This window comes from Pezoporus occidentalis, unplaced genomic scaffold (assembly GCF_034315485.1).
Source record: "Pezoporus occidentalis ecotype Australia unplaced genomic scaffold, CSIRO_AGI_Poc_V1 ctg121, whole genome shotgun sequence".
Classification (NCBI taxonomy): domain Eukaryota; kingdom Metazoa; phylum Chordata; class Aves; order Psittaciformes; family Psittacidae; genus Pezoporus; species Pezoporus occidentalis.
Genome location: NW_026913006.1, coordinates 1,346,069 through 1,358,621, shown reverse-complemented (window position 1 = coordinate 1,358,621; position 12,553 = coordinate 1,346,069). Strand labels below are relative to the sequence as shown.

Genomic DNA, 12,553 nt, shown 5'->3' with positions numbered 1-12,553 from the left:
ATAGCGCATTAATTATGCTTCATTTATGATCAGTCCTTGCCTTGAAACCTTTCATTTCCATGGTGCAGAGGTGTCAAATGAGCTCTTGTAAAAAGAGATAAATGTAAAACTCCAGTAGTAATGTTACAGTATAATACAGGTACATGAGGAAAGGGAAAGATGAGGAGCCTTAGTACTGTTTTGTTATCTAGCCCATTCTCTGAAAGAAGAGGTTTCTGTTCAGACATCGTGTTACCACTGTGCTCAAGAATGACATGGGCACTATTCTCAGAAGAGCTTTTCTGTGTTTGGTAAAAAGTGAAAAACAACATAAGGGCAAGGTAGACTACCGCTCCGACAATAAACATTTAGCAGCTCCTATGGCAAACTCAGTTTTTCAAACAGGAAAGTTGGTGAACTTTACATGTGAAAACTGAGGGGGAGCAAATAGAACAGTAGAATCTGAATCTGATAACCGGAGGGTTTACTGCATTTATTTTATTTATTTCATGCAAGTTAGTATTTTTACTTGATGGCAGTTAATGTGACTTATGTTCAAAAGGACACTAAGTCTAGAAAGGCTTTGAAATTTGATGGGAGGGGAGTTCTAGTTGCAGCATACGCAAGCTTATTTTTAGTATTATTGACAGTATTACAGTACACCTCTGTACCGTGAAAATGAAGGTTTCAAGGCAAGTATTAGAGTGTTGCATTAAATTAAGTAAAGAATCTGGAACAAATCTGAGACTGATCAATTATTTGTTTATCAAACACTAGTCAATATGAAATGGAAGAAAAGGAAAAAGTTTTCAGTCTGGGCATTAGAATTAAATGAAAACTCAGCACAAGGGCATCTTTCAAACACTCCAGAGAAGTTGTGCCTATGTTGCTCACTCTGAATTTACATAAATGCACATTCATTTTGCAGCTTTTTTTGTTGTTGTTGTTGTTCAGTATCTGGTGTTTTGGATTAATGAAAAATGTGCCCTGCTGTTTTTTTCTGGGAAGGCCCATGCAATTTATGTTGTGTGGCTTAGGTTCCAGTTTTGAGGCTTAAGTCAATGAATATACCTAAGTGTTTTTACTTAGCATACTTCATGTAGGGGAGGGGGAGTGACTTTTGAAATAAAAATGACATGAATGTCTTTAGAGCAAAAACAAATTAGATATTCCAACATAAATATAAGTTTTTAGATGTGTATTTGTTGTAGATGTGTATTTAGAAGTGTACAGATGGGTACCTATGTGAGGATTCCTTTTTGATTTAAGATGCACAGCTTGCTTTTTTTGTTGGAATAGGGAAGAAAATAATCAAATAGAAGGATATTTGTATTACTGCCATTAGGCAGGGCAGTTGTGATAAAGATGAGGTACAGATGAGAGAGTCTGGGTGTTTGGATTAAAGTAATGCATTGAGTTTTTAAACACTAAATGGTAAGCAAAGGCAGGATGACCTAATTTCAAAGATTTTTATGATTGCACTAATATGCTTTTACATTCAACATCAATTATAAATGCTTTCTACCAATCCATTCAACTATCCTCATCAAATTTGACAAAAGGTGTTAGGCTCTGAGATCTGCAGTAGAAACTCAAATTTTTGTAGTCTAGGTTTCAGTGATACTTCACCTGAGAGCTTCATGCTTAGTTTTATGCTGCAGCATGTCACAGAATCAAGTCCAAAGGGGTAGCTGATTTTTAATATATTGTGATAAGTCTGCTACAGCTGTTTTATTTGGCTTTTGTATGTATATACGAAGAAGAAACGCAGGCCTCCTCTGATGCGGACACAAAGAACATAGAATCGTAGAATCATAGAATAGTTAGGGTTGGAAAGGATGTTAAGATTATCTAGTTCCAACCCCCCTGCCATGGGCAGGGACACCACGTTGCTGTGTGATGTAATTAGTTAAGTATTGCAGTCTTGGATATCTATGTCAAACAATGTAATACCTGTTTTTTGATGTGTCTGTGTGCTGCTATGTATCTCCTGGTTTTAGTTGTCATAGAATCATTCTAGTTGCCTCAGGGCAGCATCAGGTTTGATTGCAAAGCTCCAGTTGCAGCCCTGGGTTAATTTTTTTAATACAGCCACTTTTGAATATCTGATTTACAAAATCTTGGCGATCTTTTTTGGCTTTTGGGTAGAGTAAAATAGCTTCTTTTGTAAACATCATTTTCCTTAGCATTAAACCTTTGCAAAAAAACTTCATTTCTGTTCTATCAATCTGTGGTATCATTGACTTATAAATCAAGATGTGCACCTTGCAGGGAGAAGGGGAGGGAAGTGAGGGAAAAACAATGTTTCTGCAATTTCGCAGTGAATGCAGGTCCTAAAAAATGATCAGAACTCTGTGAAGTATTTTGCACTTCATGATTTAGGTTTATTGACACTTTGAGTGAAATTTCTACTTTTTCTTTGATGGATTGGAGAAGTTTAGTTGGGAGTTGGCAGTTCATCCATCATATCAGGCTGCCTAACCTTGCAGTAAATGAACAATAAAAGCCCATTATTTATATTGAGATTTTTAGGAGATGCTTTAGGATTGCAGTTTGTCCTTTGAAAATAACATTTGATGTATTTTTTGTTTGCATCCATGTTTTGTTGTTCTGTTGGCACAGAAAGAGAAAGCTGGTTTTATTTCCCAAAATTCTAGCTTTTGATACATGTCTCTGCTGATTTTTGCCCTTTTTAAAAAATGAACATTTAAAAATATTTTTGCTTTATTTACAAAGTATTTTATAAAAAAAAAAAGAAGAAATTGAAATGTTATACTTGTACATATCAGGCTTTTTTAGCTTGCAACCAAAAATTTTTCTCAGCCCTTTTTGTGCCATAACAGTGTGGAAACAGATTTGATTGTCTCATTCCTAGTGTTGCCATCAATAACAAAGCCAACTTTAGACATGTGTTACCATCAGGAGTAGCATTCCTTTTGTATGTGGTCTGTTCTTCAAACTCAAGCAAGTGGAAAACTTAGGTGCATGGTGGTGGTGGGACAAAAGAGTTGTGGTCTCATCTAGTTGGAGTACACAGTGTAGTTGTTGAGGAGCTGAACGTTTAGCTGACAGCTCTGGAGGCATTAGCTGTGTTGGGGTCTGTTGCTTCCTCCCATCAACCCGTTTGCACATCTGTGGTGACAGTGTGGTTTGTTGTAAAAGCTGACAGGAATTGGAGCCATAATGCAGTCATTTTACCAACTCATTACCACATTTGCCTTGATTATGGCTTGGAACACTGCCAGGATCTCTCAGGCAGGAGAAGCTGCACTTATTTCTGTAGTAAGATGTTAACTAAAATCTGACATTATTTTAGCCTTGGTCACTTTGGGATTTTGTTTTGTTTTGGTGTTTGTTTTTTTTCCTTTAGAATAATAGAATTTTTGAAGTGGGAAGGGACCCATAAAAATCATGAAGTCCAACACTCAGTGCTTCATTTTCTGCTGCATCTAAAGTTATTTTGATAGCAGCATTAGAAAACAAAGGAGCCATGACTTTCAGTTGACTTTTCAAATTAGTCTCAGCAGAGAAGTTGACCTCTTCTTGATTTTCCCCATACGTTATTTCTGTTCTTGTAAACTGTTTTGGTGAACGCTTCTGAGAGGATTTCATAAAGACTGTGGGAAAGCTTCTCCTGGCAGAGTTAGGAACAGAGGTTTTTTTTTCTGTTCCTTGTCTGAAAAGAGCACAGAAAGACTAGCCTAATCTCAAGGCTGACCTTTGGCCCTTGTCACCCACCTTTTGCTCATCTTTGGATTTTTTTTTTTCCCCTCTCCATTTTGTCTGTTTGTAGTACAAACCTTTTACTTCCTGAAAATTGATAATGCAAGTGCTGAAATAGGTACTTCTTTCTAGATATCACAATTATTGCTATTCTGACCTCTTGGCTAATTATCTGGTTGCATGATAGTGGCATTTAATTGTACAAGTTGTTCAAAAACCCTGCAGTTCAGAAGTCAACAGGATAACTGTTTTCTGGTTTTAGATAAATAGACTAAGGACATAAATGCCTAGAATTAGCGATGAGCATGCACAAAACAGAAGAACTATGCAATTCCCAAAATGTAAGATCATAGTGTTAGTTGACTCATACCCGAGTTTCTGTCCTTCCATCTGTAAAATATTTTGAATTAACTCTTATACTTTTATATGATCAAAAAAGCCTATCCTAGCAAAGTAATTAAGTCATTCTCATAACAGATCAGCCTGATGTCTCTCTGTAGGTATATCCTAAGGGTATTGCAGATGATCCTGTAATGCATTTATTGAGTCATATCCTTAAAAAAAAAAAAAAAAGCTTAATGCTCCAAATAGGGGTTTTCTTCCAGGTGTTCAATTAAATAGGTCTTCAGGAAAAAAAAAATTGCTATCAAACCTGAGAAATATATAAAGATTGAGTGAAAAATAAACATTTTAAGTGTGACCTTATGTTGTGCTTAGGATTTATTGGTGAGGGGTGTCAAGGCTTTTTGTAGAGCATATGTTCTTCCTACTGACTTTTCCTTTATTCCTCTTGTGGTACATCACAAAACAGTATTTTTAGCAGTAAGTTTATTTATCATTATTTAGGCTTCAAAGACTGAAGGTTTACAAAGCATAAAATGGTTGCACAGAATCATTATATGAAATTGTTTCAAAGCACTTCTAGGGCAAGTTGCCTTGATTTCAGTCTTGCAAAAGATAATGGCCAAAAATAAATTTAATTAGCCTGCAAAAGTGCATTTTCCTAAGAAAGAGCTAGGGTTTGTCACTGCTGATTTTAATGAGACATCTGGCTAATATCAGTTAGTAGATGCTGCTAGGAAAATATTCCATTAATTGTATTCTGAGTTTGATCACTGTGTGAGCTTTTGAGATAACATATAATGATGATTACCCTCAGTGTAGAAATCAATTGACAAACTTCCTCTTTTGTCTGTGAGCATTTCCCCTGTGAGTCCATCAAGGTTGATCTTTCCTAGCTGAATAAAAATATCCCCTGGGAGGAAAATGGCAGTATCTCTTCATTGCTCCCAGGAGATGTTGTCAAAGAGCAGTGGATGTGTATAAAAAGTGGGAGGGAGGAAGCGGGTGAAAGAAGGATAATGAACCAGAGGACGTGACTGGTGTATTAAAACCTTTAGGGGGAGAAAGGAAGTTGAGTTGACTGGAGAAAAATATTTTGTCTAAGGAAAATCTTTGCTTGTTAGAATTTTCTTAAATGTTAGACAGTTTAATTTCTTAATACCAAATTTTCCATTTGGGAGCCACCAGTAAGCATTAGGATACTAATCTTTAATTGCAACATTAAGTGAGAAACTAAATTTTGTAAGCTAATTGGAAATCTGGCTTTGAGTACCGTGGTTAAACACACCTTAAATGCCTGATTTCTGTTTAAATGAAAGACTACTTTATCATGTTAGAATGCAGGATTTGTCTTTCTCATCTGTTTAGTTGTTGGTAGCCTCTTCTACAGAGATCTCCAGATTCTTGGTCTCTTTAAAACACAGAATCATTGCGTGAGGGGTTTCTTTTCCTTGGGATAAAAAAATGCAGCAACTCTGCTGTGTGGATGACAAACATTCCATCTCCATGCTTGGATAAACTCCATCAAAAGCACATTATCTCCCACTTCTGTGGCCAGCTGGCTAATTGTATTTGTTGTAGCCACTCACTGTTGGAACATGATAGAAGTGAAGAGCAAGAATGATAAATGACTCAGTGTAGGTGATAGCAATAGTGATAATTTTTAATTTCCTTGTTCCTAAGTGAATTGGTAAGGTTGCCCTTATGAGTTCTCACAAGGAGTCACACAGTCTCATTTGTTTTATCCTGTTAAAATACTGCATATACAGCCAAACATTTTCTTCAGAAAAAAAAACCCTTAGTATTCAGATATATTTGAAATAAAATATAGGCTTCTCTTCCAATTTCAGTAAGGGCTGTAAGTGGAAGGATTGAAATAATATGCACTAATACACATCTGTTACATATGTTAAAGCCTTTTGTGATCTTAATATATTTGGTGCATGTTACGTGAATAAATGGTGGAAAAATAGGCTCAAGATAATTTGTGTGGGGGGGAAGAAAAATATGTTAAAGGCACGTGACTCTTACTGGGAGGACATACTTCATTTACGAGGGGTGGTTTTCATATGTTTACATTAACACCTTAGAAACCCTCAGTGATGGATGAAGACCTTAAGCTGCTTTGTGAGCTCCTCATCGAAACCTGGGTTTGACAAAATTTTGGTAGAAATTAGCAGCTGCTATTGTAATTTTGGAAATATTTTCTTCTTAGTTGAGCAAACTCTTTGTTGACCTGTATAGGATAATGCTTTGCAGTCTCTGTAATGTACATCTATTCCTAAATATTTCATTAGTTCTTTATTTAACCCTCTTAGTTCCCTGGGGAAATATGGAAACTTTGTTCAGGGGTTGAAGATTTTGTTCTTATAACTCTGCTTTTCTCCTGGCAATTTATAGGAGAATACGAAGGATAATATTTCTGTGGTGTTTCCCAATATTTAACATCCTTTGAGGCTGGAGCTGCAGTTATTTATTACCATTTTAGAAGTCGTTATTTTTGTTTTCCTCCTTCATGGTATTCAGGAAACTGGCACTTGAAAGATTCTTCCAGAGAAGGCTCAAGTTCTTGCTGATTAGTCATTGGGGAAGTTGTAAATGAGCTGTCAAAGGTGGAGCAAAAAGATGAGAAAAACTGCTGTGGAGGAAATAACTGTTATTGTACCGTTTATTTAAAAACAAACAAACAAACAAAAAAACCCAGCACCTAAAGCAATAGTTATAAAACATTGTATAGAATTTATGGGGGCGTTGTTTGCTTCTTCCTTTTCTTAGGTTTGACTCTTTGTAAGGAAGATGCCACCCTTAATAAAAATCTGGCCAGCCCTATATTCCATTTTAATATGATTGTGTCTGTGATTGCTTCTAGTATGCCACTTGCAGATAATTTTTTTCCCCCTTATATTTTACTGCTTAGCTGCATGTGTTAAATTTTACAGGAGGACTTAATCTTCCTTCAAGCTGTAAACATCGGAAATTACTTTCTTTGTAGTATTGCATCTTTAATAGAAGCGTGTGATTGTTACAGCTACTGCTATTTGTGGTAGTTCTCAAAAGTGAAATGAAAGGAAAATGCTTTGAACTTCACTTTCATAAAATTATTTCACTGGAATGTGCTTAAATATTAAAGATGTGTGTTGTGAGTTTCAGGATAAAGCCACTACCAAGTAATAAAAATAAAAAAAGCCAAGAGGGTAAGGGAAGCTATAATTTCCTCAAAAGAAAATATTAACCAAACCCAGTCTTAAACCTAGTTTTGTATCATCAGGTATTTCAACATTGATTTGTGCAGATGTTTGGTATTTTTTTTCTTTTCCCAAGCTGTTTATGTGGGGTACCAGATCCTTTCTGTAGTGGTGCAAGGCTTACACTAATGTACCTTAGGGTAATGGTAGGGAGATGATTTAGTTTAGGGGGTTTTAGCTGTTCTGTTTGGGAGTATTGAAGTAGGCTTCTGTAATGCAATCAGAGATCCTAGGTTTTAGTAGCTCTTTTGAGGAAAACTACCTGCTGCCTTATGAAGAAGCAGGAATTTTAATGTTTCTGTAAAGCATTTGATAAGAGAAATAACTAGAACTGTATTGCAGCTTTATATCCCCCAGTACTTTGCCAGTGACATAGAGACAGGTCTTTTGCAACCTGAATGATTCTGGGCGCTCGCAGCCCAGAAAGCCAACTGTATCCTGGGCTGCATCAAAAGGCGTGTGACCAGCAGGTGGAAGGAGGTGATCCTGCCCCTCTACTCTGCTCTTGTGAGACCTCAAGAGACTCTTGTGAGACTCTTGTGTGCAGTTCTGGTGTCCTCAACATAAAAAGGACATGGAACTGTTGGAACAAGTCCAGAGAAGGGCCACGAGGATGATCAGGGGACTGAAGCACCTCCCGTATGAAGATAGGCTGAGAAAGTTGGGGCTGTTGAGCCTGGAGAAGAGAAGGCTGCATGGAGACCTCATAGCAGCCTTCCAGTATCTGAAGGGGGGCTATAGGGATGCTGGGGATGGACTCTTCATTAGGGACTGTAGTGATAGGACAAGGGGTAACGGGTTCAAACTTAAACAGAGGAAATTTAGATTGGATATAAGGAAGAAATTCTTTCCTGTAAGGGTGGTGAGGCCCTGGAATGGGTTGCCCAGGGAGGTTGTGAATGCTCCATCCCTGGCGGTGTTCAAGACCAGGTTGGACAAAAGGTTTGAGTGACATGGTTTCGTGTGAGGCATCCCTGCCCATGGGCAGGGGGGTTGGAACTAGATGATCTTGATGTCCTTTCCAACCTTAACTATTCTGTGATTCTATAAGTGCCACATCTATACATCTTAAACACTTCCAGGGATGGTGACCCCACCACTACCCTTGGCAGCCTGTTCCAATGCCTGACCACCCCTTAAGTGAAGAAATTGTTCCTAATACCCAGCCCTTAACCTCCCCTGGTGCAGCTTGAGGCTGTTTCCTCTTGTCCTGTCACTTGTTACTTGGGAGCAGAGACCAGCCACCTCCTGGCTCCATCCTCCTTTGAGATAGTTGTAGAGAGTGTGATAAGGTCCCCCTGAGCCTTCTCCAAACTAAATGCCCTCAGTTCCCTCAGCCCTTCCTCATCAGACTTTTATCTAGACCCTTTTTCTGCTTTATTGCTATTCTCTGGACCTGGGAAATGGTGTCAGAGATTTTACTATAGCCTTTGACATGGCAAAAAAAAAAAAACAAACCACAACTCTTTCTGTCTTTAAGATTCAGTGTCATTGACTGATTTTTCGAAAATCAGTTGTTTTGTGGCTCCCCTAATAGCAGACTAGCTTGAGTACAAAAAGATCTATAAAACTGAGCTGTAATGAAAAAAGGTACACCCTGGATTTAAAATACTGTGGTAGGCATTAATTTTTAGCATTTGCACTTAGTCTGTGCTACATGAATAAAACCAGGCCATCATAATAAGGCTATAAAAGTCTATCCTTTGAATTCCTAGGTTGCTTAAAGCAAAGCTTGGGAGCTTGTAAGAAGCTCTCAACTTTCCTGGTATGAAGAAATCATAAAATTGGGTAAAGGAAATGGTTGTTCTTTGACATAGACCTACCTCATCTTTAGGCTGAGGTTTTCTAGATTAAGCGTAAATTTGAGGCCTTGCTTTCACTTGGGTTCCTTCCTTACATGCTTGCTTTCTACAGAAAGGTCTTAGAGCTACACTGGGATCCTTCATGCCCCCCTGTATTTTAGCATTGAAGACCACCAACCTTTTTCTTTTCATTAAACTTTTATTTGAACCATCAGTTTCATACACAGATGTATTGGAGTGGGTGGAATGAATTGTTAAATAAAATGGAGTATACTCATGAAAATAATGCATAATTTGGTTGAATGCCTTTTTAAGGGTTATGTTATTGGTAGGGGAACATGCAGTCTAGAATCAGCTAGGTTTGGAAAGACCTTTAAGATCGTCAAGTCCAACCATTAGCCCAGACTGCCTAGACCACCACTAAACCGTATCACCGAAATCCTCTGTGTAAAATCAAAAAGAGGAAAGGAAGAAGGCAGTTAATTTAGGCTGAAGTTACTGGAAGGCTTTAGAATACACTTGAGCTTATGTTTATTACCTAGGTGTAGGCAAATAACTACTTCTGTTTAATAGCAGGTTTAAACTTTTGGTTTGGTTTCTTGTTTTACAGCATAAGCAACAGGTTCTGTGCAGTTTCACTTTCTAGATTTCCTCAGCTGTAATTGGCTTGTGGAATAGCTGCCATGATTGAACAAATTTTACAGCTTAGTCTTGTTTTCCCAAAAATGTGAAACACATGCAAGAGATTTCTATCTGGATATTAAATGCAGCATTGGTAAATTATGGCAGGTTGCCTTAAAATGTTTATTAAAAACAAATTACATAGTTGAAACCAGTTTTGCAAAGAAAGATGGTCAAGCCATGTGTGTGTTTTGTTTTTATTAGTTGTTTCAAAACTGGTTTGAAAATCTGTTAGTAAAGATACCCATTAGATTTTGAAACTGCAATATGTGCTCTTAAGAGTTTTCAAAACATCTTTCAAACTCTCCCCTGGATCTATTTAATTATAAGCATATACTTTCTATTCAGCTATGCAGGACTGGGCCTGCCTGTTGACATAGCTCACCAGAATGTGTGTTTTGGTTTTGGTGTGCTTGAAGCTGTTCACAAGGGTTTATCCTATGGGACTTGTGGAATTTGTTTTGTTGGAATATTTGTCTGCATTTTTTTTTTTTTAACCTTTGGCTCAATAATTGTTTCAGTATCAATACTGAAGGACATCTATCCGTTTTAGAATGTAAGAAAAAGAATTTAATGGATCAGCGTAGAGCTTCTGTTCTCTGTAGTCACTTGAAATCTGTAAATCTGTAATCCCTGAAGCTCTGCATGAGGTAGTCTTTGTGATGTTTAATAATTACTGTTTGCTACCTCTTGATTTAGATGATAGTCAAAGTTCAGTGTTTCAGGTTGTTTCTGTTAGGGAAACCATTGATTATATATGAAATAAGGTTGATACTTATCCTAGTCAGTTACAGAAATTGCACAAATCTTGTTTCCCTGAGCATAAGAGGCAGCAGATAGCAGAGGACAGTTTCTTTCCTTGTACCCATGGTTTCTTTCCAGTCTGAACCTCATCCTCCCAAAATAAAAATGCCAATGTGAGGATGTTTTCTCAGTGTGTTTTTGTTACTTCTTCTACCAAATATATAGATAAAAGCATCCACCTTAGCTATGGTGTGTCTGCATGGAGCTTTTAGCTTTCTGTCCAAAACGTAGCTTGATAGTCTTGCTTTCTCTGGAAGCCAGTATTTCTTTTTCTGAATTATTATGTTTTTGTTGCCACCTTGTTCTCCTTTCTGCAGTAGTCATATCCTAGGTCATTTGTAAGCATATCAACTGTATTGACCTGGTCTCTGAAAAGTATTTTTATGACTTAGTAGATCTCTGACGAATACACAGAAAAGATTGTGCCTTGATAAAAGCAGTCTGATGGGTCAATAAAACTTTGTCAAAACCTTCTTAATCTTTACCCAAAAAGGCGTATTAGAGACAAGGCTGTGATTCACTTGGCAACGAATTTCTCAGCGTTGAGTGATAGGGATGGAAGAGTCACCATTTCCACCATCTGGTGCTCATTTGTCATGAAGCTCCCTCAGTGTCTCCTTGCTTCTTACATTTAAGAATATTTGCCCACATCATAATTTGAAACTTGCAAGGCTTCTCTGAAGTGCCCTTAGCTGAAGAGCAAACACAGGTGCTTTAGCACACTCTGTTCTCCACAATGTTGGTGAAATCTGTTCTGGATTTAGACCAGAGAAGAAAAATACCAGAATGGTTTAGCTGTCATTCAGTTTACATATTTCATAATGATAAAGCCTTGTGCCATTCAGTTTACCTGCATTTGTAAGCATATTTGATTTTTTGTCTTCCTTTCATAGTCTGTGAGTATGTGAGGCCACGCTCCAGAAACTGTCTTTTGTAACCCTTGAGAACGACCAGTTTCCTAGAGTAGGAGAAAAATACTAATGCTGTGAGAGGAAGGTTATAATCAGTTGTTTGCAGTTAGTTTTCATGCAGCAGGCCTGCCATCATGGAATTGGTACATACCTTGTTTGAATGTACTGTAGGTGATGTGAGGGTGGGTCCCTTCCTGCTGTCACTGGGATGAAGTCCCCAGCTGCTGTAGTTTGTTACTCAAAAGCTGTGTTCTAGGTTGTTTCTTAAGGCTGACATAATAGAAAAGCATAAATGCCTTGGTCTGATTTGCTTTTCGTAGAAGATAGTAGAAAGCAAATAAAGGTGAGCATGGACAGGATTTCAGAGGTGAAACTGTGGCATAGAAATGCCTTTTAGTAGCATCTGGGACTCATAAAGCTGTTCTGTCAAAAAACAGGCTAGGATTAGAAGACTGCATAACTAATAGTGTTGATATACTGTTTTGTGCGCAGGCATTTTGTGCCTCTTTCTCTTCTTCTTCCGCTAATGAACTATGTACTGAAGAGAGGCTTTTTTTGAGGTTAGGAGTGGGATGGCAGGAGGGACAGAATAAGTGTTCCAAGGAATCCTCTGGAGAGTTACTATTAGAAACTACCAACTGCTGGAAAGGCCAGCATGAAGTATTTGGGAATCTTTTGTCTCTTATCTGTGTGTGTAGTAGAGGAAGGAGAAATATTCCCTGCCTGTTCATGCTGTGCCTCAGTTCACAGGGAGCTTTTATGGAAAATAGTGTTTAGCTATGCAAAGAGTGAGCATGTCATGCAGAATCCCTTGTGCTGTGTGTTAATTTAGTGATGGCTGTGGTAGCTGTAGAGGATAAGGATGGAATTTGACGCTTTTTTTGGGGTCTGTGCATATGAAAGTCTATTCTGTGAAATTCTAGTTGCAGTTAATGTGTGGGTTATTGTGGAAAATCAGACTAAAAGTTGGCATGTAATAAAGTGCATTTTCAGTGGGCTGAATATTCTCAAGTACAACAAATGTGCGATGACTGCTTATTTTTTCAACTTAGGATTTCTAGCATAA

The 12,553-nt window shown here is 37.7% G+C and overlaps 1 protein-coding gene and 1 long non-coding RNA gene across 6 annotated transcripts in view; one reads left to right on the top strand and one right to left on the bottom strand.

Moving 5' to 3' along the window:
• LOC134157867 (uncharacterized) overlaps nt 1-8,568 on the bottom strand; it is a 281,636-nt gene extending 273,068 nt beyond the window's left edge. The window contains exon 1 of the long non-coding RNA XR_009962498.1: nt 8,464-8,568. This is a non-coding gene — a long non-coding RNA (uncharacterized LOC134157867). The remainder of the gene's footprint in view (nt 1-8,463) is intronic.
• The window catches only part of PRMT3 (protein arginine methyltransferase 3), a 64,935-nt gene that overhangs the window by 40,492 nt on the left and 11,890 nt on the right, over nt 1-12,553 (top strand). The gene's annotated exons all lie outside the window — the stretch shown is intronic.